Genomic DNA, 26315 nt, shown 5'->3' with positions numbered 1-26315 from the left:
CCACAGAGCCTTCCTTTTATGTACTTTGCCTCAAAGCTCTCTGTAGGCTCAGCACCCAACTACCCCCAAAGGATTCTGGTGGGATAAGCTGCCTCCTCCTCCCACCCCCACAATTGCATATCAACAGTACAATTCTCCTCTATACCAGCTCCCAATCTTCTCCAACTTTCCCTGCAGGAAGTTTTGGCTATTTACTCAACTCTGATCTTTCTGCAGACAGGTTTGGAGAGAGAAAAGCCAGGTATGAAATTCAATGAAACAACCATTTTGATAATTTGAAAATAATTCATAGGTTAATGAAATTCAACTACTTCCCCACTCCCCTAACTCTCATTGCTTTGATATAAAGAAAACTGCATTTCTTCTCCCACCCTTCAAGATCAAATGTAAATTGCTGGTTTAATCTAGCCTTAAAACAGAATTTTAATGATAAGTCTCAAAAAAAAAAAAGGAGGGAGGGGATATTATCCCATCACACATACTCTAGATTTAAGTTCCTCTCATTCAATGCAATGAATATAAGCCTTGCCAGTGATTGCCAAACAATTGTTAAGGTACTCTGGGCTCACTACACCCCAAATTAAGATGAGTGATAATGCTAACATTTTTGTGGTTAAGACAATACTAAGCAAAATTGTGAAGTAAGCAAATAAAAAAAATCACTTCTACTCCACTCTCTAACCAACCCTACCCTCCACCTCATACCCAGTTTATCCTAGATCCTTATCAGGTTGATCATTACTCTAAACTGCCATAATCTCTTCCCTCCACACCGACTATCAAAGTGCTTGCCAATGACTTAAGGCCCAAACAGAAATGATCATCTTCGGGATTCTTAAAGTGCATTCCAAACTTTCAAAACTTAAAGATATAAGCCTCCTAATGGGTTTAATTTCAGGAACTACAACAAGCAAATAAATAGGTGAGATATTTGGGGACAAAAGGGCCAGTCCAACAACACACAACCTATTTGTGAGGACAACACTGAAAGAATAGGGTAGACAGTATTCATTAAAGCTGTTAACTTCTCACTGTCAATAGTATATTTGGATTCAGGAGGAGACTAGAAAGTATGTGTTGATCATTTCACATTAAAGCCCCAAAGCAGATGAACTTTTTTTTTCATCTTCCTTCCAAAACCAACTAACCCCAATTGCCTTCATTCTCCCCATCAATTGCCCTCTCCTCCCAGTGTAATTTTTTTAGACTTCAAAATGTTCTAATTTCTTAATCACCTGGTCTGGCATGATCCCCATTTCCTTCAGTTTTCCTTCTTCCTCCCCTGAGAAATATACAGTACATCTATTTCTGGCAGCTAGCCCATACCTTTCATTGTGAACAGTGAGACAAAAAATTCGTTAGGTCTACTGCTTCTGTCAGTGAAATTATCCTGGGCCTATTGAAACCATAAATGAGTTTTTATTCCTGATGTCTTTGCAAAATCTCCTATTTTCTTTGAGTTTTCTTTTCAATTCTTTTTTATAGCTATGGTCATCAGTTTTCTGAAGGTGCCTGTTTTCCCAACCCCATTCTCCTGATCTGGACAATTTGAACATTCAAAAAACAGTAAAGAATTCATAACTGTGAACAATTAGAAACAAAATGCATCTTCAGTGTCACATGTCCAGAAAGCTCAGTTTTTTTTTCACTCATTCAACAATATTTATTGTATATCTAATATGCACCATATAACTTTGGGGGGTACAAAAGGAAATTTGGATTATTAACATTAGAGGAGCCATACTTTTCTAACTCTTTGCAGGCTGACCCTTGAACTAGACTTCCTGGCCCTCTGTTATCTCAAGAGTTTAAGTACTCAGCTATTCCAAGTTTATTTTTCTTGTTTGCTAGATTTTCTTTGAAATTTGGGTCTGGATGATTATGCTGCTTAAACTCACTCAGCATTGCTTAGAAAACCTTTTGTGGGGTTTTCTTTGTGGTTTTGTTGCTTTTGTTAGCAGTGCTGGGGTTTATTTTGTGCTAATTATTGATTAAGGGAAGTATCCTATTCTTGCTACTGACTCAGCAGATTGCACCAAATGGAGAACTAAAGACTTGGTTACTGTGAAAGTCTACTTTCTTTTCATCCAACCCATTTCCATAGTGCCTCAAGAAGGTCAGATCAGTCCCCACAACTTCTGCCCAGGAAAAGCTGCAGAAAGCTTGGTGTGAAAGGAGTTTAAGTCACTAAAGTAAATGGGTTTTTATCCTAGAAATAGAAAATATTTCTATTTGTTTTGAAAAGGGGCAGAAAAAAGAGCATTCTTGATGTAACTTTTGTAAATCTGTTCAATGATAATAAATTGTTAATCAGGGCCAAGAGATCACTTTCAAAAAAACTGAGCTCTATGAAATTCATGAATATAGAACAAGTAGACAAAATTTCAAATTGCTACTGCCATCTGGAAAGCAAAATAGAGAGGTCAAGGACATCTATGGACTGAAGAAATGTAGATGAGCAGATAAGATGAATAGCTGCTCCTTTTTTTTTAAAGGCTGTTGAATTTTCTTAATCTCACACAATTCTAGACCTCTTATAGAATGTTTTATTGATTATTATTGACAATATTATGCCACAAAAGGATAAATATGTAAATGATTCTGAGCAGTGAAGTGTGGAAGAAAAATGTTAAACTTTTGAAACATATTCTAAGCAGGAATAAATGGAATAATTCATTTGGACATGCAAAACTAATGGCATACTATAATAAAAACATAAAGGCTCACAATCTCTTTTATGCAATAAATGCTACCCAGATTTTGATAGTCCTAATACAATAAAACTGAAAATGTGTTATAATTGTTTATCCCTTATGATCAGTTGTTTATCCCGTGTTAAACAAATATTGTAGAAAGAATAGATTGGAACAGGCTTCAAAACTCTCCCTTGGATGATCATCAACAGAAACAGAGAGAGAGAGAGAAACAGCAGAGCTCAGAACTTGGACAGATAAAACCCAACAGAAAAACCAAAAGAAACTGACTAGAATTTTAAATCTTTAACAATGAACAGAGCTGTGGGATTATTTCTATAAATTCAAACCTGGTGCTGAAAAAAAAAAGCCTTAAATTTTTTCATTCCAAAAAATAAATATATCAACCTGCCTTCTAGGGAGATCCTTAATGATACATGTGTCAGAATAATATATGCATGAATATATATGTATGTATGTGTATGTATGTGTACATATATATATATATACATACATATATATATGTATGTATGTATGTATCATTCTTGTTGGAAAAAAAAAAGCAAGGGGGAAAGCATGAAGAACATATAACATATGGCATTCCCTATCGCCTCAGCTGGTGTTTGCCATTTTCTGCTTGTAACTTTCTTAATTTTACATCTTCTTTTCAGTCTCAATATACTAGACATTTTAATCAGCTTGCAAGTTGGCTGTCTCAATTTCTACATTTGGTGCTTTTGCCCCCTGATAATCCTTTTCCTTACATTACTATACCTTCCCATTTTGAAGAAAAGCTAATAAGGACAATGTCCAGGGTAACTTCATGAATAAACAATAATGCTCTTATCATAAAGCATCTGACAGGGTAGCTATGCTCAGATGCAAAAGGCAATAAAATAAAATTTAAAAAAACCTCTCCTTATCATTTTAATCAGGCTGATACATGTGATGGGGAAGGGAAAGGAGGAGAATTCATTAAATGGATAGAGGCAGGGGTGTGCTGGAGCCAGCTCTAACCTAATCCAGCCAATTGCTAAATTTTCAGTGTGAGCATTTACACCTTGGAAATCAGCAAACTCTACAAATCAGGATTTGATCTGTTATTTTGTTGATTGTCTAGACTCAAGAAAATTGTGGAGACAATGTCAATAATGCAGATTAAATTTAATATGGAATGCAAAAATTTTTGAGTTATTTTAAATGGAGGAAAAAATTCATTCTAATTTATAGAATGAATGTGTTGTTTGTTATTTGAAAAGGTAGAACAAAGTTTCCCCATTTTTTTTAGTACTTTAGGAAATAAGTCTCTAAATCTAGCCCTTCTTCCTCCCTCCCCCCACCCAACTCTAGAAGATAAAAGAAAAGCTGTTATAGCTATGGTGAGCCATGCCATATTAATTACTTTCTCTTTTTTGATTCATATGTATTGAGCAGGTTGGGGACAGTTAAGGTTGGATTACCTCCATAAAGCTGCCTGGGTAAACTGATGCGTTGTCCATGCTCTAAGTAATATTCCCAGGAATGGCAACAACTTCTATCATAATTCTTCCCCCTCTCAATTGTAAGAGTATCAAGACTACTACCTATACTATGGGCAGCTGGGTGGTATGGTAGAGTGCTGGGCCTGGAGTCAGGAAGACCTGAGCTCTAATCCAGTACCAGACACTTACTAATACTATGTGACACTGGGCAAGTCACTTTACCCTGTTTACCTCAGTTTCCTCATCTGTAAAATGGCCTGTAGAAGGAAATGACAAGCCATTCCAGCATCTTTGCCAAGAAAACCCCAAGTGGGGTCAAAAGAGTCAGACACAACGGAAAAATGACTGAACAACAACAACGCCTGTAATATGGACTACTAGATAAACGCGTTTTGGAGTCAGAATTTAAGGTGGGAAAAGTGAGTGATTTTTTGTTATCCCTGAAACCAGCCTTTTCACTGTAATCCTAAGAAAGTTACTCCTCAACCCTTCCTAGTTCATAGCAGCACTTAATCCCTTATATTTATTTACCCATAGTGTTTCGTGTTTAGAATATCTTTTCATAAACATTAGCTCATTTCATCCTTACAATAAGCTCACGAGGTAGACAGGGTATAGATTAAGTATCCCCATTTTGTACGTGAGACAGGTGAGACCTAGAGAGGCATCTAGTCAAGGTCCTTCAAGTTTAATGCTATTTCAGCTGTAACACACCACCCAAAACAATGTACCTAGCAAATTCCAAGTTTAGTCATTCTTCTTCTCTCTGGCAGGTATTGTCTAACAGAAATAATAGTATGTTCATAATACACTAATATATTAATTGTATCAATAATAGCAAATTAATGTGACTAGTAAAATTAATGTGAATAGAAGGTAGGTCTGACTAGTCAACCCTCACAAAGTAAAGAGCTTCTCCAGGGAAGCTGTGGGGTTTGTTTCCATGCTCCACTAATTAGGCTGAGAATTAGGGAGCAAAAACTCCTGCATTTTTTCTGACTTTTTTAGCACATGTACTTGAAAATTCACCCTATAATTTTTCTTGAGCAACACCTTGAGGACATCTCTTCCAATAAGTATAGATCATTTCTCCACCCTGAAAGTACTCTGTTTCTCTATGGAGATTTTACAGACAGCAATATATTTCTTTGGAACGTAAGAAAGATCCAAAGAGAGACAAAACAGAGACAGATATTAAGACGTACTACATATATGCCCTCTGGCAAATCAGGCTAAGTATTGTAATAGACAGGAGAGTAAACACAGTCACCTAGCTTTCTCTCTCTAAAAGTCCACAGACATCAACATGAAGCCCAGAAATCAACCAGCATTTCAATATGAGAATAAAAATCCATGAGAAAACAAGGCAATGTTGTTCAGAGGAATGAGTATGGAGGAGGAACCCAAGGACCTGTGGTCTAGTTTTAATTCTGTCCTTGGATCTCTCTAAAAGTCTCAGTGGAAATCCTTACCAGTTTAACATTTATAACCTAAATATTGCCAGCATTTATTACAGTTATAAATCTTCCAGCCAAACAAATAGCGTAGAGGTGGGGAAGCAATCAAAGCAATTTAAAATCTTTCTAGCTCTTCATCAAAAATATCCAGTTCAGATTTCAGAAAAAATACTCATAAGAAAAGAGTAGTCTTCTTATAACCTTATGTCAATGAAAAATTAATTTCTCCACAAAAGAAAACCAATGGAGATAATGAGCATTTTAGAGCATTTTAAACCTTCACATAAAGCATGGTTCCAAAATTGGTAGCAGCCGTCAGATTTGGAGGCATCAGAATAAAACCATAAGCATAAGAATTTTGAATCTGCATAAATTCATAGGAGTTAAGAATTCTGATTAACAAATGAAACATGCATTGAAAAAACAAAAAATATCAGGTGAAGAAATGGCCTGTATTCACATAAAATTCTTCCCTTTTTTTCTTAATAGTTAAGTCAGCTCAAAGAATTATCAAGGAACAACAATTTAAGTAATTAGGGACCACCATCTGTAACACTCAACAGAAAATTATTGTAAGAGAAGTATTTTTAAAAATCTAAGAAGGAAACTCCGTGATGAAAGTTTACAGTATTGGGTGGAGGGGGCAGAGTAGAGAGAGAAGCAGTGAAGCCAGATGTCAAAATATGTATTTTATAATTCAGAAAATTCACTGACCCTACGTAAAAGAAGGAATTTAGTAGCCAGACAAAGTGCTCTAGGAAAATGTCGGGATAAAGTGACCACTTTCAACTTGGTGGGGGGGGGGTTAAGTTGAGGAAGACTTCACAGAATCACAGGGTTAAAAATTACCTTAGAGGCCATCTACTCCAATCTGCATCTGTCTGAGAAGTTCCACTACAACAGCCCCATTAAATTGTCATCCAGCTTTTACTTAAATATATCTAGTGAAAGGTCACAAAAAATCTAGAGGAAAATGGAATGAGATACCTTTTAAATCTGTAGTGAAGGTAAGACTTCATGACCAAAACATAGAGATGACAACAAATTATAAAATAATTTTATACAAAATTAAAAAGCTTTTTCAAAAACAAAAGCAATGCAGTCTCCCAATTGGAAATAAATATTTGCATAAAAGTTTGATATCCTATATATATGTATATGTATTTGAAATTGACACAAATACATAAGATCAAGAGGCACTCTCAATAGCTAAGAGTTCCAAAGAAATGAACAGTTATGAAATGATGAAATAAAAATAATCAGCAACCATAAGAAAAAAGTTCCAAATCACTACTAACAGAGATACAAATTAAAACAAGTCTGAGCTTTCTTATTTCATTCATCAAATTATCTAAGATAATAAAACATTAGAAACAGTCTAGGTTGGAAAAGTGGTGAAATAGGAACATAAGTACATTACATTTGGGACTGTGAATTGGCCCAGCCAAACTTGAAAATAATTTGGAACTAGGCAGAAAAGTCACGCGTTGTTAATACCCTTTGACTCCATGACCTCACTAGTGGGCTTATATGTTAAGGAAGTCAATGACAGAAAAATGTAACAAAACAGTCATGGTGGCATTCTTTATGTTAGCAATAAGGAATAACAAATATGAAGAATTCAGAGACAAAAAAAAAAAGGCTTGTTTGAACAAAGAAGAACCAAGAGAATGATATGAATAATGATTACAACAAAATAAGTAAATTCATCATGGAGGCACACCTCCTTCCTATTTAGCAATCCATGAAGTATTTTCAGGAAGTATACTTTGTAGAGGAGTCTATTTGGGTGTTAGACAAAGTGTACGATAAGTTTTAAATAAAAACAAACTAATAAAATAACAAAAAAATGTATGGAAACTATGATGAATTGGAGAGAGCATTAGACTGGGAGACCTAAGTTCTAGTCTCAGATATGCTCCTAACTCACTCATTATGTGGACAAGTCACCCAACTTTGCCCAACTTTAGTTTTGTCAATTGGAAGAAGCTAGGAATTACAGATTAAAGTATTTCAATATGTGGAGATAAAGAGGGAGTATTTTCCTAATAGTGGGGATAGGAAATTGAGTTAGAGAATATGAACAGGAATAAAGTGAAATCAGGTAGATTGGAGACAAATTTCCATTTGGCAAGACTTCTACATCAGGAAGATCATTGGAGAGGGGGAGTGGTGTTCTGTTTTCTTCTTTGTACCCCTAATGCCTAATCTATAGCAGATAGTAGGCATGCAATAAATACTGAATTGAATTTTCTTTTTGACAATAAAAATGTAAAAATGCAATAGGGAATAATTAAAACAAACCTTCCTCCCTTCAGCCTTTCTTTTGTTGTTGTTGTTGTTTTGTTTTAGGGGGGGAAAACCTACAATAACAGGAAAAAACCCTACGATAATAGTGGGCCTCTTCCATGTAAAATGACATTGTTGGCTCATGGTCTTGGAGAACTCAAAAGGAAAATAGCATCCACGCCTCCACCCCTTTACATTCAAGGAACTAAGGAATTGTTCATAGGGAAAAAAAAAAAGATCTTTCTGCTACAGTTTCTTGAGGTGAATAAACAGATTATATTACCAGCCAGGTCTTGGAAGTGGAGAAGGATTATCTTCTGGATAGCATAAAGGGAGTTTAACAAACTATGCCAGAACCATGGTCCCAGCCTACAGGAGTTTGTTTTGGAAACTAATGTCTTCTGTTCCACTTCCTGCCATATGTTTCATTCCCTGCTGGCTCAGCACTGAGGAAAAATTCCATCACTGTGGTCATGTGAAAGCTAAAGTTACCTACTCAGGTGTTCCAGCTGTTACCTGTAATATCCTATGTAATGATGGACTGAAACAGATTTTGTTTAAAAAATGATCAAATGAAAGTCAGTGCACAGAAGTGACACATTACAAATTGATGGAGAAGTACATCTGTCACAGAAAAATGAATCACTACAGGTGCCATTGTTGAGAAGACAGATAAAGAAAAACAGGAAATTACTTTATTAAGTAGCGATGTAAAATTTCCAGGCAACACTGACTATATCTATAAGGGGCTACAAATACACTCACACAACTGGTCAATCTAGGAGAATAAATGAAAAAATCATTATATGTCACTGGCTTTTTTGTTTTTACTAAATTGACTAAATGAATTAATCAACTCAATTATATAGATAGGTTAGTAATTATGTAATAATTAGTTAGTAGAAATTGGATGGAAATTATGTAATAATTAGAAAGGTTAGTAATTATGTAATCATAATACCTTAAATTTATATACGTTTATATTTTTCACCTAATGCCTTAAGCATTAAAAATAAGAAGGAAGAAGAGTACAGAAATTATTTTAGGGGAGAATGGTAGGATCCTTGCCATGCAGGCAAGATTAGTGTTTCCCAATGCCCTGACCCATGCAGCTAGGCTAGTTTTTTTCTTAATAGATATTGAGGAAAGATTTAGTAACTGATGAACACAAAGAAAGAAAAAGGAAGGAAGGAAGGAAGGAAGGAAGGAAGGAAGGAAGGAAGGAAGGAAGGAAGGAAGCAAGGAAGGAAGGAAGGAAGGAAGGAAGGAGGAAGGGAGGAAGGGAGGAAGGAAGGAAGGAAGAAAGGAAGGAAGGAAGGAAGGAAGGAAGGAAGGAAGGAAGGAAGGAAGGAAGGAAGGAAGGAAGGAAGGAAGGAAGAAACTATTTCTGAGACTTAATTGTTTCTGATCTCTGTGAACTATAACTCTCCTCTGGGACTTCTAGAGAGAGGTAGGTAAGGGGTCTCTGCTGAGTGGGTCCCAATACAGATCCCATGCATCTTCCCCCATCCTGGCACATTTGCTGGCCTATAGGATTCTCTGGCCTCCTCTTCTACTCCATGTCTCTTTCCCTGAGCCTAGATAAGTGATCCCGAGCTAGATATTCCTAAGCCTTGGCATTAGCCCTGTGAATCCAAAAGGTTCAGAATCCTGGTCCATCAGTTGCAGCTGTCTAGTGGGGCTCAAGCTTCAGAAGTGTAAGTGCCTGGCAGCCTCAAGACTTCAGCAAAGAGGGACAGTGGCAGTGCCCAAGAAAACAAGGCTTGGTCTGGGAGGGCAGTGGAGGGCACATGCTGCAAGAGGCAGGGCTGTGAGCCCAGAAGAGACACAGGCCCCAGCACAGCAAAATGGGCCCTGATATCTGCAGTAGCACTAGGTAGTCCCATTGTAGGCTTTTGCTTGGTACAATCTGGAAATGATAAGGCACCTCCACACTGCTGCCAGTAAAAGCACCCAGCAGTAAAGAGACAATTCCTCAGGAAGAGCTTAAAGGATCAAAGGGAGAGTTCTTGAGAAATGCCTTGCTTTTTTTGGTGACAGAGAGAGGTGAAACTATTGAAGAAGAACAGTCCCTCAGCAGGACTTCTAAGGGAACAAAGATTTGCTGTCTCCCGCCCCTATATTTCCCAGGAATGGAGAGCAGTGCATGCAAGAAGGTAATGGCTTCTTAGCTACCACACTACAATTGACCAAAATCCATGATGAAGATCAGTGACTGTGACAGGAGTGTCATCAGCTGTGCTATGGCCCTGATGTGCCCGATGCTGCTCTTTATATTGGGAGATGTACTGTGAACTAAAAAGATTCAGTCTCACTGACCTCAAGGCCAAATGAGATCCAGGACTCAGTATAGAGATAGTTATAACCTTGCAGACCCCCTGAAAGGGGCTTAGAGACCCCTGGAGAACTTGCACCACACTTCGAGCTTGACCACATTGTGATTTTGTGACTTGCCCAGAGCTATACATTTAATTTCAGAGCCAGAGTTTCCCTCTATCCTACACCAATATCCTTTTTAGTACATATATAATATGTTAACAACTAAGAAAAATATTAAGTTTTACAGCCTATAAAGCTTCTGAAATGATATTAAATTATCATACTTTCATCATATTTATTAGCAACCTAGAATCAGCTCTTGATTCTGTCACATTTGGAGATGAACTTAAGGAAATGTGGATGGGGAGAATAAAAGTGGATAACTTATGACCTGCCAGCAGCACAACCGATGTCTGGTGTCAAACTGGGTCCTAAGGTTTCTTATAGTAATAGAGTTAGCTGCAAACAAAATCCTAAACCATCAGAAAACTAACTGTCAAATGAGGCACAGAATTAACCAACTATTTTTCCATTACCAAAGGAAATGCTGACTAGACTGTTGTGAAACAGAAATGGAATTTAAGAAGAGTATATAAAATACAACTGAATGGTTTTCCAGACCTGGTCCATGTAAATTCAGTCTACATAGATGCCTAACAATGTCATTAAGTAGTTGATGCTGGCATTAATATTTAAGACATGGATATCATCTAATTTACTCATCTCCTTTTTACGGATGAGAAAACTGAACCCTAAAAGGTTATGTGACTTGCTTGAGGCAGGAAGTAGCAGAAATTGGATTGGAAACCAGACCCTCTAACTTTAAAATTCATTGATCTTTCCAGCCTATACCATGTACTACTTTAGAGAAAAAGAGCTTAGGATAATGATAAGAACAATGGATTTGGAGTCAAGGCTAATAGTGGGGAGGGAAAGCAGGGATCAAGAGAGGTCTCCTTTAGAAAATGGAACTCCAGTTTGCTCATTTGTAAAATGAGAATAACAATACATAAACTGCCTGGATCAAGAAAGCACTTTATAAATTATATAATGCTATAAAAATGTGAACTATAATTATTACTACACAAGTAAACCTCCAACCATAAAACTGATGTCTGGTCAAGATGCTCTCTGAGTCTTCCATAGTCAGCTCATCTTGGAGAACCCTGATATGGCTCTAGGCACAGGTAAATCTCACAATCATAAAGGGCTCTTCCTAAGGGCATAAGTAGTTAAGCATGTCCAACAAACCTTTAGTGAGAGGCAAAGAAGGAAAAAAGCTCATAAAATGGCACTTTCTGCAATAAAATTAGTGGAACTAATATTTAGAAATGATCTGGATGTATACATATACTTTGACCTATGGGACAATTTTATTTGAATCATTTTGTGGGATTCTTAGCAGACTGTACATTTATTGAAGGCAGGTACCCTTTACTATCTCTTTTTTACTACCCCTTAGCTATGCTGCTCTTTAAATAAATAGAGCTTTTAAAATACAGTGAAGTTAGAATCAAATCCATCTACAAACACATCTAGTCCAATTTTCCTGTATTCCTATCCTAACATTTATTCATGAAGTGAATGTCAGTGTGTCCCCACTTTAAGAAAACTCAAAAGAATGAAATCCCAAACTATAAAACAGATAGATTAGTAGGTGTTTTAATCATCCTGGATTCTTCACTTTACAATAGGATTTAGAGTCAGGTTCTCCTAGTACGTATATGATACTATTCAACCAATAAAATCTTGATTTACCCTCATTTTGCAGGGACTATTTTTGTGAAGATTATGGTATTCTTGTTGTATAAGCAGCCTGAAGGGTAATTTTCAGAAGAAGAAATCAAAGCTATCAATAGTCACATGAAAAATGCTCCAACTCGCTACTGATTAGAGAAATGCAAATTAAAACAACTCTGAGATACCACCTTACACTTTTCAGATTGGCTAACATAGAAAAGGAAAATGACAAATGCTGGAGGGAATGTGGAAAAATTGGGACACTAATGAATTGTTGGGAGAGTTGTGAACAGTCCAACCATTCTGAAGAACAATTTGGAACTACACCCAAGGGCTATAAAACTCTATATACCTTTTGGCCAGCAATACCACTACTAGGTCTATATCACAAAGAGATCAAAGAAAAGGAAAAAGGACCTATTTGTACAAAATTATTTATAGCAGCTCTTTTTGTGGTGGCAAAGAATTAGCAATCAAGGGGATATCCATCAAATTGGGGCATGTCTGAACAAATTGTGGTATATGGCTGTGATGGAATACAATGGTGGTACAAGAGATGAAGAACAGGATTGTTTAAGAAAAACCTGGAAAAACTTATATAAAATTCATGCAAACTGAAGTAAGCAGAACCAGAAAAACATTGTACACAGTAACAATAATTATTGTAAGGATGAAGAATTGTAAAGGACTTAGCTACTCTGCTCAAGACAATGATCCAAGACAATTCCAGATGACCCATCATGAAAAATGCTATCTACCTCCAGAGAGAAAACTGATGAGCTCTGAATATAGATTGAAGCATACTTTTTTTACTCTATTTTTATTGTTTTATTTAGTTTGTTTCCTTTTGCAACATAGCTAATGTGGGAATATGTTTTGCATGACTTCACATGTATAAATTGATATCAAATTTCTTGCCTTCTCAAGGAGGGGAGAAGAGCAGGAGGAAGGGAGAGAACTTAAAACTCAAATTTTTAAAAAATAATTGTTAAAAAATTTTACATACAATTGGAAAATACTTAATAAATTAGGTAAAAGCAATTTCAAAACATAAGTAGCCAACAGAATTCTTCCATTTGTATCTAGATTTCAAAATAACATTGCTTAACAAAGGTTGCCTATATTAAATTATCGAGTATGAGGAACTCTCAACTCACTGATACACTATTATCCTCAGAGACTAAGAGCCACTCCCCAAGGAATCCGAGAAGAAATAATCTAAGTCAATAATAAGATCTGACATTTATATAGCACTTTTAAATTGCCTATCTGCTTTGCATACATTATATCATTTGGCCTTCACAACAATCTATGAAACAGGAAAGGCAGTTATTTGAAACTCCATTTTATTATAGATGAGGACATTGAGGCTTAAGGAGATTTTTCCACGGTCAGTTACATGCTAGCTGTCCTCTCACTCTAAGACTATCACTCTTTCCAATTGATGACATCAAAGGTGAGTTTTGTGATTCTCTGATTCTGAAAATGTAAATAAATACCACCGTGGACTGCATTAGCCATACTATGTGTGCTCAGCACAATGCCTGGCACATAGTAGGTGTTTAATAAAGTTGGTGTAATGACTAGAAGACTAGATTTGGAAACAAGTGACCTGGGTTCAAATCCTGCCACAGACAATTACCAACTCTATAATCACAGCCAAATCACTTAGCCTCTCAAATCCTCAGTGGTTTGCTTGTTTTTTAATCTCTAAAACTGGGGACATTTGAACTAGCTACATCACAGCACTATTGTGGGGGAAATACTTTGCAAAAAAACCTTCACATGCAACACAAATGTGAGTTGTCACCATAAGTGTTATTTCTCACTTTTTTTTCCTTTGGACTCTTTTTTTTAAAAAATATAAGTGTAATCCTAGACTAACAGATATATACTTTTATCGTCAGAACTGAAATGCATATTTTATAGTGAGGCTGGCACTATTCTAACTGAATAAAAAACAGTTTGTTTACCTTTAGAGCTTGTTGAATCCTATGGGTTTTTATTTTTGTTCTTTTTTTCAATTTATTAAATGCAAGGATATTCCTATGGGCTTTGAAACTGAGCACATCCAAGAAATCCAGACAATCAATAAGCAAAATATTAGATTGTACCATTTCCATTTAAGTTGCTACTTAGATGCCCCATCATAGCATAGTAACAACTGGGTTTCTATAGGGCCTGGATGAATGAGATCCCCACTCTTCCTACCTATGACATTGTAGAGGGAGGCTGGTATTATTCTAGAAGAAGAAAGGACAAAGTTTCTGTCTACCTTTAGAGCTTGTGAATCCTATGAGTATTCAGCAACAAATATATGAACAGACATTATACCAACAATGATTTTTTATGTGATTTCATTTTTGTTTTCATTTTTTTCAACTTATTAAATGCAAAAATTATTCCTGTGGGCTTCAAAACTGAATACATCCAAGAAATCTTGTCAATAAATAAATAAAACAGAAGATTGTACTATTATCCACTGAAGTTCCTACTCAGATACTTCATCATAACATAGAAATAATCCTGGGTTCTTGGAGGATACAATAGTGGAGTATGTCTGACAGGACTTAGCAAGATGGAAATGCTTTGATTATAAATGCTAGAAGAGATTCGTCATAAGTGTGGCAGCCTAGCTAAACATGGAGGAACTCACCAACCAGAAGCTGGGTCACAAGATGATTGCATGTTTTGCCCAGGGCAGTTCATCAAGGAGGGAGTAGTTGTCCATTCCAGTAAAATCAGGTTACTTCGTAGCTAAAGCGCAGAAGTTCTACCACAAATTAGACTATTTTATTTGTTGAAATACTAAACCCTTGCTTTAATATTAAAGAGGCCATTAACATCCCTATAAGAAGCATCATTCTTGGTAAGTATTGTGACATTGCCTAAGGCTGTTTATTATTGCCTTTAAAAAAGGATTTTTCTCTCTGTGGAAGACATCAAGAAAGCCTGATGGAGTTGTATCTAATAAGGCTGGCAGCACTTTGTTAAATATTTATCACTGACCATATTTACTGCTGCTTTTTTCCCAAAACATACATTCTAATAATAGTATCTCTTCCTGATGGGCATGCTCAGGGACTCAGATTTGACCAACACATCAAAAAGAAGGATGCCGTCTAAAAGGACAGCTGTGAAAGCATGGCCACTTTATATATCAGAACACAGTCAATTTGATAAAAGGAGAATTTTCATACTCTAAAATGGCCTTTAAAGTTGATCAATCTTCAAGAAGGAGTTGAATGCCTAACATGTGTCTAATGTTGTGCTAGGTGCTGAGGGGATTCCAAAAGAAGTAAAAGACATAGGCCTTGACCACAAGGAATTTACAGTCTAGACTGTATTTATGACAACCTGAGATAAAATAGCATTGTCCAGTGCTGGGTTTTTTTACCTAGGGTCCATGAAGTTATTTATTTACTACTTTGATAATATAATTTCAATACAATTTTATATATTTGTATTTCAATATAATTGCTTTCCCTTGTAATTCTGTGTATTAAATTTTATGTACTTAAAAACATTCTGAGAAGGAGTCCATAGGCTTCCCTCAAGTGCCAAAGGGCATGCTAGGGTACAGTGGTGTGCTAGAGCCAACTTGAATGGCTTGGCAACAGCCCAATTGTTAAATTTTCAGTGCGACCATTTACAAATTGGAAATTGACAAATATTACAAATCAGGGCTTGATTTATCGTTTTGTTGATTCTGAGACTTCACAAATTGAGTAGAAAATGTTAATAATGTAGATTAAACCTAAAAGTGTGTCACATGTACATTTTTTTTTCTGGAGAGTCTGTTGTTAAATATTTACCAGCACACCCCCAGGTTCATGACACCAAAAAAGGGTTAGGAATTTCTGATCCAGAAAAGAGAGAAGTGGCGTTGGAATCACAAGACCTGGATTTACATTTCTGGCTCTGTAGCTGGCTAACTATGTGACCCTGGGTTAAGTCACCTAATTTTGAGCCTCCTCTTCTTCAAACTAGGGATAACAATATCTCACTACAAATCTCTAAGGGTTACATGAGAATCAAATGAAATAATTTATGTAAGGAATTTTATAAGCTGATGGCTCTGGGACTGGAGATGGTAGGTTCAAATTCTGCCTTTGACATTTCCCTCTTATGTGACATTGGCCAAGTCACAATCTCCCTGGGCAGCTTCTGAGGTCACCTTGCTGATTCCTCTTTATATATAGATTTAAAGGCTCTATAAATGTAGGCTACCATTATTATTATTCCTGGTGGGGAAGAAGGGAGAGTCATGTGGTAGATAATACATTTGGTTCTAGTTCCGTTCTCACCATTTACTTACCTTGGGGAAATCTTTAACCTCTCTGCCATAGTTTTCCTGATTATAAATTGTGAGTAAATAATAACAGGCCTATATATCTTCTTCAGTAGGACACTATAGGTAAAGACAAATTGACGGTAAAGCTCTGTGAAGAAAAGGTGTTATTTAAATTCAAAGTACTATAATTAGGGCTCCATGCAGTTTTTCAGAGGATGGACTAAGCAACAGATGGGGCCTAGAAAACTCACATGAATTATTGTTATTTCCCTGAATGTTTCCTCCTCCCACTTCTCTTGTTTATTATTTATTAAAATTATAGCTCTAACCTACATAACAAGCACACCAGAAGGCATCTGTGCTTGGGCTGCATTTTCTAAGAGACGATTTGATGCTGGCATTTCAGATTTTGTAATCTGGCTTCTTCTGAAAACATGGTGGGTGCTTACCAACAAGGCCATTGCTACACATGGACAGAGTCACCTGTGTGATATACTTTGAGAGACACCCAAAAGCAACATTTTCCCCCCACCAACCTGCCATTACTTAAATGCCTACCATATGTCCATCCTTGGGATGAAGGTACCAGTTAACTCCATCAAAATGCAGACATTATCTACAAATATGAAATCTACAAAATCACTATCATCCAAGTTAATCCCTTATCATAAACAGGCTTATCATTAACTAATCCCCTACATAAAATCAAGGGCAGATATACATTTTATGGGAAAATGGGTCAGGGAAAGTTCAGAGCAGGTGATGATGCCAGGGAATGGGGCCTGGACACTGGGAAAAGTGAAAGTGTTTCATAAAAATAGAAAGAAGAAAGGAAAGGAGAACAACAAAGGTAGTGAGAGGATTAAGGGAGTGGAAACAAACAATGCCCATTTCCTGGTTTTGTGCTGCTAACCAGGCTTATTTCTTTAACTTTCTCAGAAAAACAGTTATGCCCTCTTAGCCAAAACAATTGCATTTTTCACTGTGAGTATACCTTGACAGCCAATTCACCATGCCGAAGGAGCATTACATTTAAAGAAAAAAAAATAAAAACTTGAGATTTAGAGGAAGGGAAATGTGAAGACACTTTTACCTGGTATTCCCTAGGCCTGAGAGGGAAATGCTGCTTGCAAGGCAAATATCTGAGGAGCTCACTGTTGCTGGGCAGAATGCAAGAGAGAGCCTGGAACACGTCTTGCCTGTTTGTTGCTGCTTTTTTGCTGTTCCCAAATAAATGGATGCTAATTGAGAGAGAGTGTGGTTTCATATTTTATGACACTCTGGTTACATGCTCAGAAGTCTCATGAGAGCTGCTTTAAATTAAAGCTAATGTTAAACTCTGCTTAATTAGCATTGCTGTAGCTGATTTCACTTTTTCCTGTTAGAGAGAAGAATGTGCTATGTTACAGTTTCCCTATTTTAAAATGCTAAAATATATGATGGAGGTGAGGAAGTGATTTCGTAGCTGAATGACTTGCTGGCAAGAGGGAATCAGGCAGGATGGCATTTTACTAATTAAGAAGCATGCGGGACTAACCAGATGGGAGGAATGCATAGTAGAATTCTCTCTCTCTCTCTCTCTCTCTCTCTCTCTCTCTCTCTCTCTCAACTCAGGACAATGGAGAGAAATTCTCCAAAGGATACCATCCTAGGAACCTTCATAAATTAGATGAGTTGGCATTTAGTAGCAACTTCCAAGTGACTCAACTACTCAAACCCTGAAGGGCTCAAGTTAAAGAAGGGTAAGAGTTGGAATCAGTGTGGTATGGATTTATGGGAATGGCACCACATTGGCTCTTCTTCCTTACTATGATGTTCTAATGGAAAGAGTGGAGGGAATTGTAGTCACTGATTTTTCTTCAACCATCTCTGACAATAGGTTGCCATGGTCAAAGAACCCATTACCAATTGGCCAGCTTAAGAGGGATAAACCCTTTCATATTTAATGAGATTGGTCCTTGGACAGTTGGTCAATTAGTCAACCAATAAACATTTATTAAATGCTTACTATATGCCAGACCCTGTGCTAAGTGCTAGGAAGAAAAGAGAAGGCAAAAACACCATCCTTTCATGGAGTTCACATTTCAATATGTATGGGGTACATGCAAACAATTATGTGCACACAAGATATATACAGCATAAATGAAAGCCAACCTCAGAGAGAAGGGTAGAGAAGAAATCTGAGAAGTCTCCTGAAGAAAGCCGAATTGAGCTGAATGCTAAAGAAAGCCAGAAGGCAGAGGTGAGGAGAGAGAGCATTCCAGGCATGGGGGACAAGCCAGTGAAAAGGAACAAAGTTGGGAGATGGAGTCTCATACGCAAAGAACAGCAAAAAGGCCAATGTCACTAAATCATGGAGGATTTGGAGGGGACTAAAATATAAAAAGACTGGAAAGGTAGGAAGCAGCTAGGTTGTGAAGGGCTTTGAATACCAAACAGAGGGTTTTTATATTTGATCCTGGATATGATAGGGAGCCACTGAAGTTTATCACATAGAAGGGTTACATGGTCAGATTTGTATTAGGACACTCAATTTGGCAGCTGAGTGGAGGATAGACTGGAAAGGTGAGAGACTCCAGGCAGTGAGAAAAATCAGAAGAATATAATATATCTGCATAAGGTGATGAAGGCCTGAACTAGAGTTTAGACTTTGTAAGTGGAGAAAAGAGGGCATATAAAATATGTTATAAAGGTAAAAACCACAAGATTTGACAACAGATTGGATATATGGAATAAGTGAGAGAGTCTATAATGATACTGAGACTGTGAGCCTGTGTGACTGGTGACATGGTAGTGCCACTAAAAATTTTAGGGAAATTTAGAAGGGAAAGAAAGGAGGGCTTGAGGAGATAGGTGGGTTATGGGGTGATAATGAGTTCTGTTTTGAATATGTTGAGTTTGAGATGCCTACAGGATATCCAATCTGAAACATCTGAAAGGCAGCTGAAAATGCAAAACTGAAACTCAGGAAAGAGTTCAGGGCTAGAAAAAAATAGATCAGGGCATCATCTTCAAAGAAATATTAATTGAGATAGTAGAGAAGGAGAAGAGGAACCACAAGAGAATAAAACCTTAGGGAACACAAAAATTAGTGGGCATGACAAAGATGAAAATCAAGTCAAGGAGTAATTGGGAAATTAGATGAACAAACAGGCAAGAGCAATGTCCTGAAAACCAGGAAAGAAGAGAGTATCTGGGAGGAAAGGGTGGTCAATAATGACAAAGGATATAGCAAGGTCAAAGGTGAGGACTGAGAAAAAGTCATTAGATTTGGCAATTTGGAGATTGTGGGTGATTTTGGAGAGAACAGTTTCAATTTAACGATGAGGTGAAAGGCCAAATTGCAGATGACTTAGAATTGAGTGGAGAAATGGAGGCAGTGACTTTAGATACTTTTCTCAAAGAAATTTAGGTGAGAAGGGGAGGAGATATAAAGAACAATAGCTAGCAGCGGAGTTGGTAGGGTCAAGTAAGGGTTTTTGTGGTTTGTTATTTTTTTAATAATGGAAAATATTAAGCTTAAGGGTGGGTATTTTCATAAGAAGCAGGGAAGCAATATGGTAAAGAACATGGACAGGATCAAGGATACATCAGGGTTTGGCTTGACAAGAATGGGGTTACCTCTTCAAGTCAGATTGGGTTGAAGGAGGAGATAATGAGGGAAATATCTAAGTGATGTGAGATAAGGAGGAGAGAAATGGGATCTCTCAGTGAATGGTCTCAATTCTTTTGGTAAACTATGAAGTGGAGTTCTCAGCAGAGGGGGTAGTACGAGGAGTGTCATACCAGGTTTGCAGAGAGATTGAAAGGTCTGAAATATTTGCTGTGGGAGAGGGAATCAATTAGGTTTGTGTAAAAGGATTGCCTTGCTGCAATGAGGGCTCAGTTGAGATCATGTAACACAAATTTGCAGTGGACCCAGTCAGCATAGTTTCATGACTTTCCTGAGCTGCATTTAAGCAGTGTATGAACAGGAGCAAAAATAGAAGATGGTGGGAGTAATATGAAGCTAGAGTCTGGCAAGGCTGAATCAGCAATAGGAACAAAGGCGCAAGGGACTTAAGTGTAGCAGATAGTGTACAGTGACAAGTATAGAAGATAGCATAGTGTGAACCTATACTTCATCAAGCAGTTGAAATAGGAGAGGGAAGAGAGTACGGATAGTGACGGCCTGGGACAGCACATGCAATGGCCATACCCAAAGCCTCTTAATTTGGTAGAGGTTCCCAGGGCTTATGTTTACACCCTTGAGACCCAGTGTCACTTTGAAAACATTATGAAATATGGGAAGACAATTTTGTGGATTTCATACATGTGAAGGAAGAATCCTTGATAATATTACCATACAATGACTGGGGCATTCTGTGTTTCCCTTAAGCTTATGCCCTTTCCCATAATTTTGCTTGTATGCTGCCTCCTACACAGATGAGTACTGTGCAAGTGTCATCCATTTAATGCAATCACCCTACCTATTGTTAATTCAGGTGCCATCATTTGCGCCACTAGCTTAACTCCTATTTGGGAGTCTCTCAGTGTGCCCATATATACAGCAAACTAGTAATAACAATAACTAATATTTACAGAGTGCTTTAAACTTTGCCTAGTACTTTACTAGGCAATTGGATTGCCTAGTATCTCAGTTGCATTAGGCACCTTTATGCAGCATTAAAATTGTTGGATTTGGAGTCAGAGAAAGTTGGTTTGAATCCTGGCTCTGCCATTTGCTACCTGTGTGTCTTTAGGTATGTCACTTACCTCTCAGAGCCCCAGGCTCCTCACCTGTAAAATAATGAGTTAGGACTAAATGACCTCTGAGGTCACTTTCAGCTCTAAATCTGTGATTGTATAATCTTGTCATCCATGGCATGACAGTTAAGCCCTCTAAAGAATACTATATCCATTTTACTTCTGAAGAAACTGAGGATCAGAGAAATTACGTGACTTACTCATGCTCATGCAGCTAATGAGGCTAGATTGGAACACAGATCTCTCCTGACTCTAAGACCATCCCTCTCTCAACTAACACAAAAAGATTGTTTCCAGACTAGATACCAAAAACTCTTCATGCTATAACACATGGCTAAACAAAGGGATAACATCATAAGTTCATATGTGCATCAGATATACCAGAGAATGAGAAAAGAAAAACTTTACAGATAGTTTGGAAAAGAGGCCATGCTCATAGCCGAACAAAAGAGACTCTGAGCTTGACTGTAGCTCCCCTGAATACTTCTCCCAAGCAATGTCATCGTCATCCCGGAATAATCAGAGAATTATTCAGCTCTCAGATACAAGTCAAAATATACTTGGATCTCTTACTCACAAGGAGCCAACAGAAAATGGGTACAGAGCTGGGAGAACAGGTGTGTTTTCACTTGGAGGAAGCAGCGAGGGATATGAAAATGACTTAGCAGCTGGTGAAAAGAAGATTGAAGTTGTGCCAGGCAAAGGGTGGTGTTTTTCCCCTAATTATGCAAAAGCCTGCATTTCATTGATCATGTTGTTCTCTTCTTTCTCCTGCTACAGAATATGAAATCTGTGTAACATCATTTGGGAAGTCCAGGCAGATTACCAGGGCTTTTTAGTGAAGGACTGTGCATCCTTCTTTAAGGGCTAACCTTACCATTTTCTCAGGGTTTGTGAACTATGGGAAGCTTAATTAGAAAAAAATGGGAGAAAAACTGAGATGAGATCACTAATGAAGAATTACTCTTTAAATTTTGCTCTAGTATCATGGTAATAGTGAAGTGTCATAGATCTCAAGGTAAAAACCCATATAAAGGAACAGAGAAGTTGAAAGGCTACTTTTTATAAACGTGTTATGATAAGATAATTGGTATTGAGGTGTTACCTAGAAATTGAATTTAAGAGTTATTGGAGGGTGGCTGTTGTGTAGGCTTATACTCTACTCAGGTAAATCTGAACTTCTGTATTATCTGCAAATCTAATTTTATTTGCATTAAGGTAAACTCCAATTTCCCCAAAGTAACAGAGTCTGAATTTCAAAAGGAATCAGACAAAGGAGACAAATCTAATCAAAATGCATTCTTGGGACCCTGTGGGGCAGTATGCTAGGGTAATTGTTCCCTCTATTGCCAGCCTGGTGGTCCTCCTGCCTATCTGTAACCCAGTCATTGTAGTCTCTGTCATAACCAAATAAGCTGTAAGGGAGAGAATGAATGAAGTTCCCAAAGCAAAAGAAAAAAAGAGCAACTGTTTGAAAATATGTTAGTGATATCACTGGCCTCTCCATCAATCTTCTCCCACTCAGCAAGGCACAGACTGCTAAGTGGTGCCCCAGCCTTCAGGAAGACAGGTTACCTTTTGACTTTGCAGCTTCTGGTTGTGAACCAACATTACACATCTCTTGACACTGTCAGAAGCTGTATCAGCACTGGGAGCTGGGAACAGCAGCAGCAGTAAGAAGCTTCCATGTCTCCCTGTTTGACTCTGAAAACGTCAATCATTGTATAGTCTCAGATACACTGACTTGCACACTGTTTGGTAACATTGCTATGACAATGTGTTTTAAATATATGCTTAGAAGGACAATTTAAACATGACAGCAGTGAGAGTCAAGACAGACCATATTTTCCTTGCTGAATTGAGAATGCAAGGGAATCTGCACACATTGCCAGTATTTTATTGTCATTTCTGTAGTCTTCTATAGTGCAAGAGTTCAGTGGTGTATGAAATTGACATTGCAAGCTAAGCCGTTTGCTGTTGAATTTGTCCTTGAGATCAGTGTAACCAGGCTCGGAGCGTTGCTTAAAGAATAAATCTTAGTAGCAGAAAAAGATGAGAGAGTCTTATCTTCTAAGTGACCAAGCAACAAACCCCTCAGTTTTGTGTCTTCTCTCTACTATTTATTCCACCTACCCTAAATGATCATCTTTAAATCTGTCCACTCTGAAGTATTCCACAGAACACCCAGCTCACTTAAGCAATATCTGCTATATACATATGTCAGCGAATCAACAAGCATTTATTGTCCCAGCTATTCTACCACCATTTGGACCATTGTATCTCCAACCCCTAAGCAGGATCCCGCTCTTAGATCCCTCCACTCCAATAGGTCAGCTTTTATATATTTTGCTGGGGCTCGGGCCCCCAAATAGCTTTTCTCCTGCTCTATGCATTCCTCTTTGCACAAGCATCCACCCCCCTCCTCTAGTTTCCATCTCCCCTTATATGTAATCTTCACCCATTAGATTGTGAGTAACCAGAGAGCAGGGACTGTCTTGCTTGCTCGTGTTTTCATCCTCAGTGCTTAGCACTAATGCCTGCCACATAATAAGCTCTAATTATAAGTTCTTTGTCTATATATCTAGGTGATTATGCCATGTCAGTCCTGAAGTGTACTACCTTGACTATATTATCATGCTTTCATGACCCCAGGGCTGTCCTCCTCTTTTTCACCTCACCTGTTCCTTTTGCCTTCATTCACACACATTCATTGCACATTTAGCAAGAACCTTCTACATATAATGCACACTACTTCATCACATAGTAAACATTTAAGAAATGCTTGTGGACTTGTTGGCGTATCTAACTTTTCTTCACAACATCCTCATAAGATAGATAGGACAAGGATTTTTAACCCCAACTCAAAGGTGAAGAAAATAAGGATCAGAAAAGTTGTCACTTTTTCACAATCAGACAGCTAGCAGACGGCAAAAACTATGATTCATACCTAGGCCCATTGACTCTAAATCCAGTATTCTTTTCGTTATGCTCTGCTGCTTTCATGGAGACTAAGATCGAATAAGCTAGAGTTTTCCTTCTCTGTATCATCTGATTTCTTTCTTTCCATCCAAGTAACTTCCCCAAATCTCTCTTCCTCCTCTCCTTCCCTTTCTTTTCTTTTCCTTCCACCCTTATTCTTTCCATTTTCCTGTGTCTCTCCTTTTGATTAATGTAAGAGGAAGAGAAAAGGACAAAAAGAACAAAGAAGAAAGGAGATAAGAAAAAAATGAGCAAATACAACCTAAATGTAGGCAAGTCACTTCACTAAGTTTATTAGACCACTATTATAATTTGTACCTTTCTTGTTTACCTCACAAGTAGAGACTATTTGTACTGCTTCCTTATGTAGGTACATAGCACAACCCCCTGGGGTACCTGGGACAAGTAGAAAAAGTAGAAAAAGACAAAAATACCATGTTGGAGGTACAAGTTATCTGTTACATGACCAAAGGAAAATCGCTTAGCTCTCTATGAATCCTTTCCTGTGCTTATAGAATAGAAATAATAATACTTACATACTCCCTACTTATTGTAGCAGCTATAGCTACATAGCATAGCATATAGAATGCTGGGCCTAGAATCAGAAAGACCTGCATTGAAATCAGGCATCACTAGCTATGTGACCTTGGGCAAGTCATTTAACCTCTACCTACTCCAGTTTTCTCAATTGTAAAAAAAATGGAATTAATAACATCACCTACTCCCCAGGGTTATTGTGAGGATCAAATAAGATAATAGTTGTAAAAGTGTTCAGCACAGTGCCTGGCACATAGTAGGTATTATATAAATACTTATTCAACCTTCTTTTCATGGAGATATTTTGAAAATTAAAGGAAAAGGAATACTTTGAAAAACACTTTGGGCTTTTAGATGATAGGATCTCTAAAGCGTGCCTTTAAAAAAGTAGTGATCCTCCATGTGTACTATGCCTTTATTCATTGGTGTCTTTAGGGAAGGCTCATTAGATCTACAAAAATTTAAGGCATATATATAGATATAGAAATATTGTTATTTTGAATAAAGCAGTGAAACCTCTAGAACCAATGAACTTATATGTAGATTATAAGCAAGATGTTCTATCAGTAAAATGGGGATATTAACACTTACACTGCCAAACTCACAGAGATGTTAGAACCAAATGAGATAATAAATGTAAATTGTGTTGTAACTGCAAAATAATAGGAAAATGTAAAAAAAAATCTGATTATTAAACTTCCAAACTAACTGGACTTGTTTAATATGGATGGTTTGTATTATTTTTAAAATTATGTTTACTTTTTGGCATAGCCTTTAAACTGCATTTCAAATTGCAATTCAGAAAGGTCTGTACATTTTGTGCTACTTTCTAGTTGAAAGGGAACTTAGTTCATGACTTCCTGCTTTAACCCCTCTCTCTTACTAAGTAGTATCAAAGGGAAGGAGTTTCCTCACTACTGAAAGAAAAATGTTTTACTCCCTACCAGCATGGTACTTGTAGCATTAGACAAAGTTCCTTTTTTAAAAAAAATGGTATTAACCCACGAAGAGCTATTGATAAATTTTCAGTTTGAGCATTTGCATCTCAGAAATCAGAAAACTCTCCAAACAAGGGCTTAATCTGTTGTTTTGTTAATTGCCTAAGGGATGGAGAAAATGTTAACAATGAAGATTAAACTCAAAAGGGTGTCCTACATACATTTTTTTTTTAATGGAAAGCCAGTTGTTAAAAAAGAGTCTATAGCTGAACCTGGAATTGAAAATTTCTGCTCACACATAGCCAGGCTACTGAATGGAATCGCTATACTATAAAAGCCAGAATTGTTGAGAGGCAGCATGGTACAGCAGAAAGAGCACTGATATGAGTGAGAGGACCACTACCTGTGTGACCTTGGGCTTAATTTCCTTAAGTCTCAGTTTACTCATTTGCAAAAACAAAAGAGTTGGACTAGATTGTCTCTGAGGGCCTTTCAGCTCTAGTTCCATCATCCTAAGAAATAAGTATTGTTGGGAGGGATGACTCAATTTGTAAGTTTATCTTCCCTTTCTTGTTGTGTATTTAGATTGCTCACTCTTGGGGCAGTTAGGTGGCACAGTGGATAAGGCACCAGCCCTGGAGTCAGGAGGACCTGAGTTCAAGTCTGGCCTCAGACACTTGACACTTAGTAGCTATGTGACCCTAGGCAAGTTACTTAACCTCATTGCCTAACACCCCCCCAAAAAAAAAAGATTGTTCACTCTTACTGTCCTAGAATCTCTTTAACTTGAATTTTCAATTAATTTCTAGCTGTTCACTACCAAGTCTAAACAATAACAATCC

Source organism: Phascolarctos cinereus, unplaced genomic scaffold, assembly GCF_003287225.1.
Source record: "Phascolarctos cinereus isolate Bilbo 61053 unplaced genomic scaffold, phaCin_HiC Scaffold_726;HRSCAF=1367, whole genome shotgun sequence".
NCBI lineage: Eukaryota > Metazoa > Chordata > Mammalia > Diprotodontia > Phascolarctidae > Phascolarctos > Phascolarctos cinereus.
The sequence above is the reverse complement of the archived record's forward strand: the minus strand, read 5'-3'. Positions refer to the sequence as shown.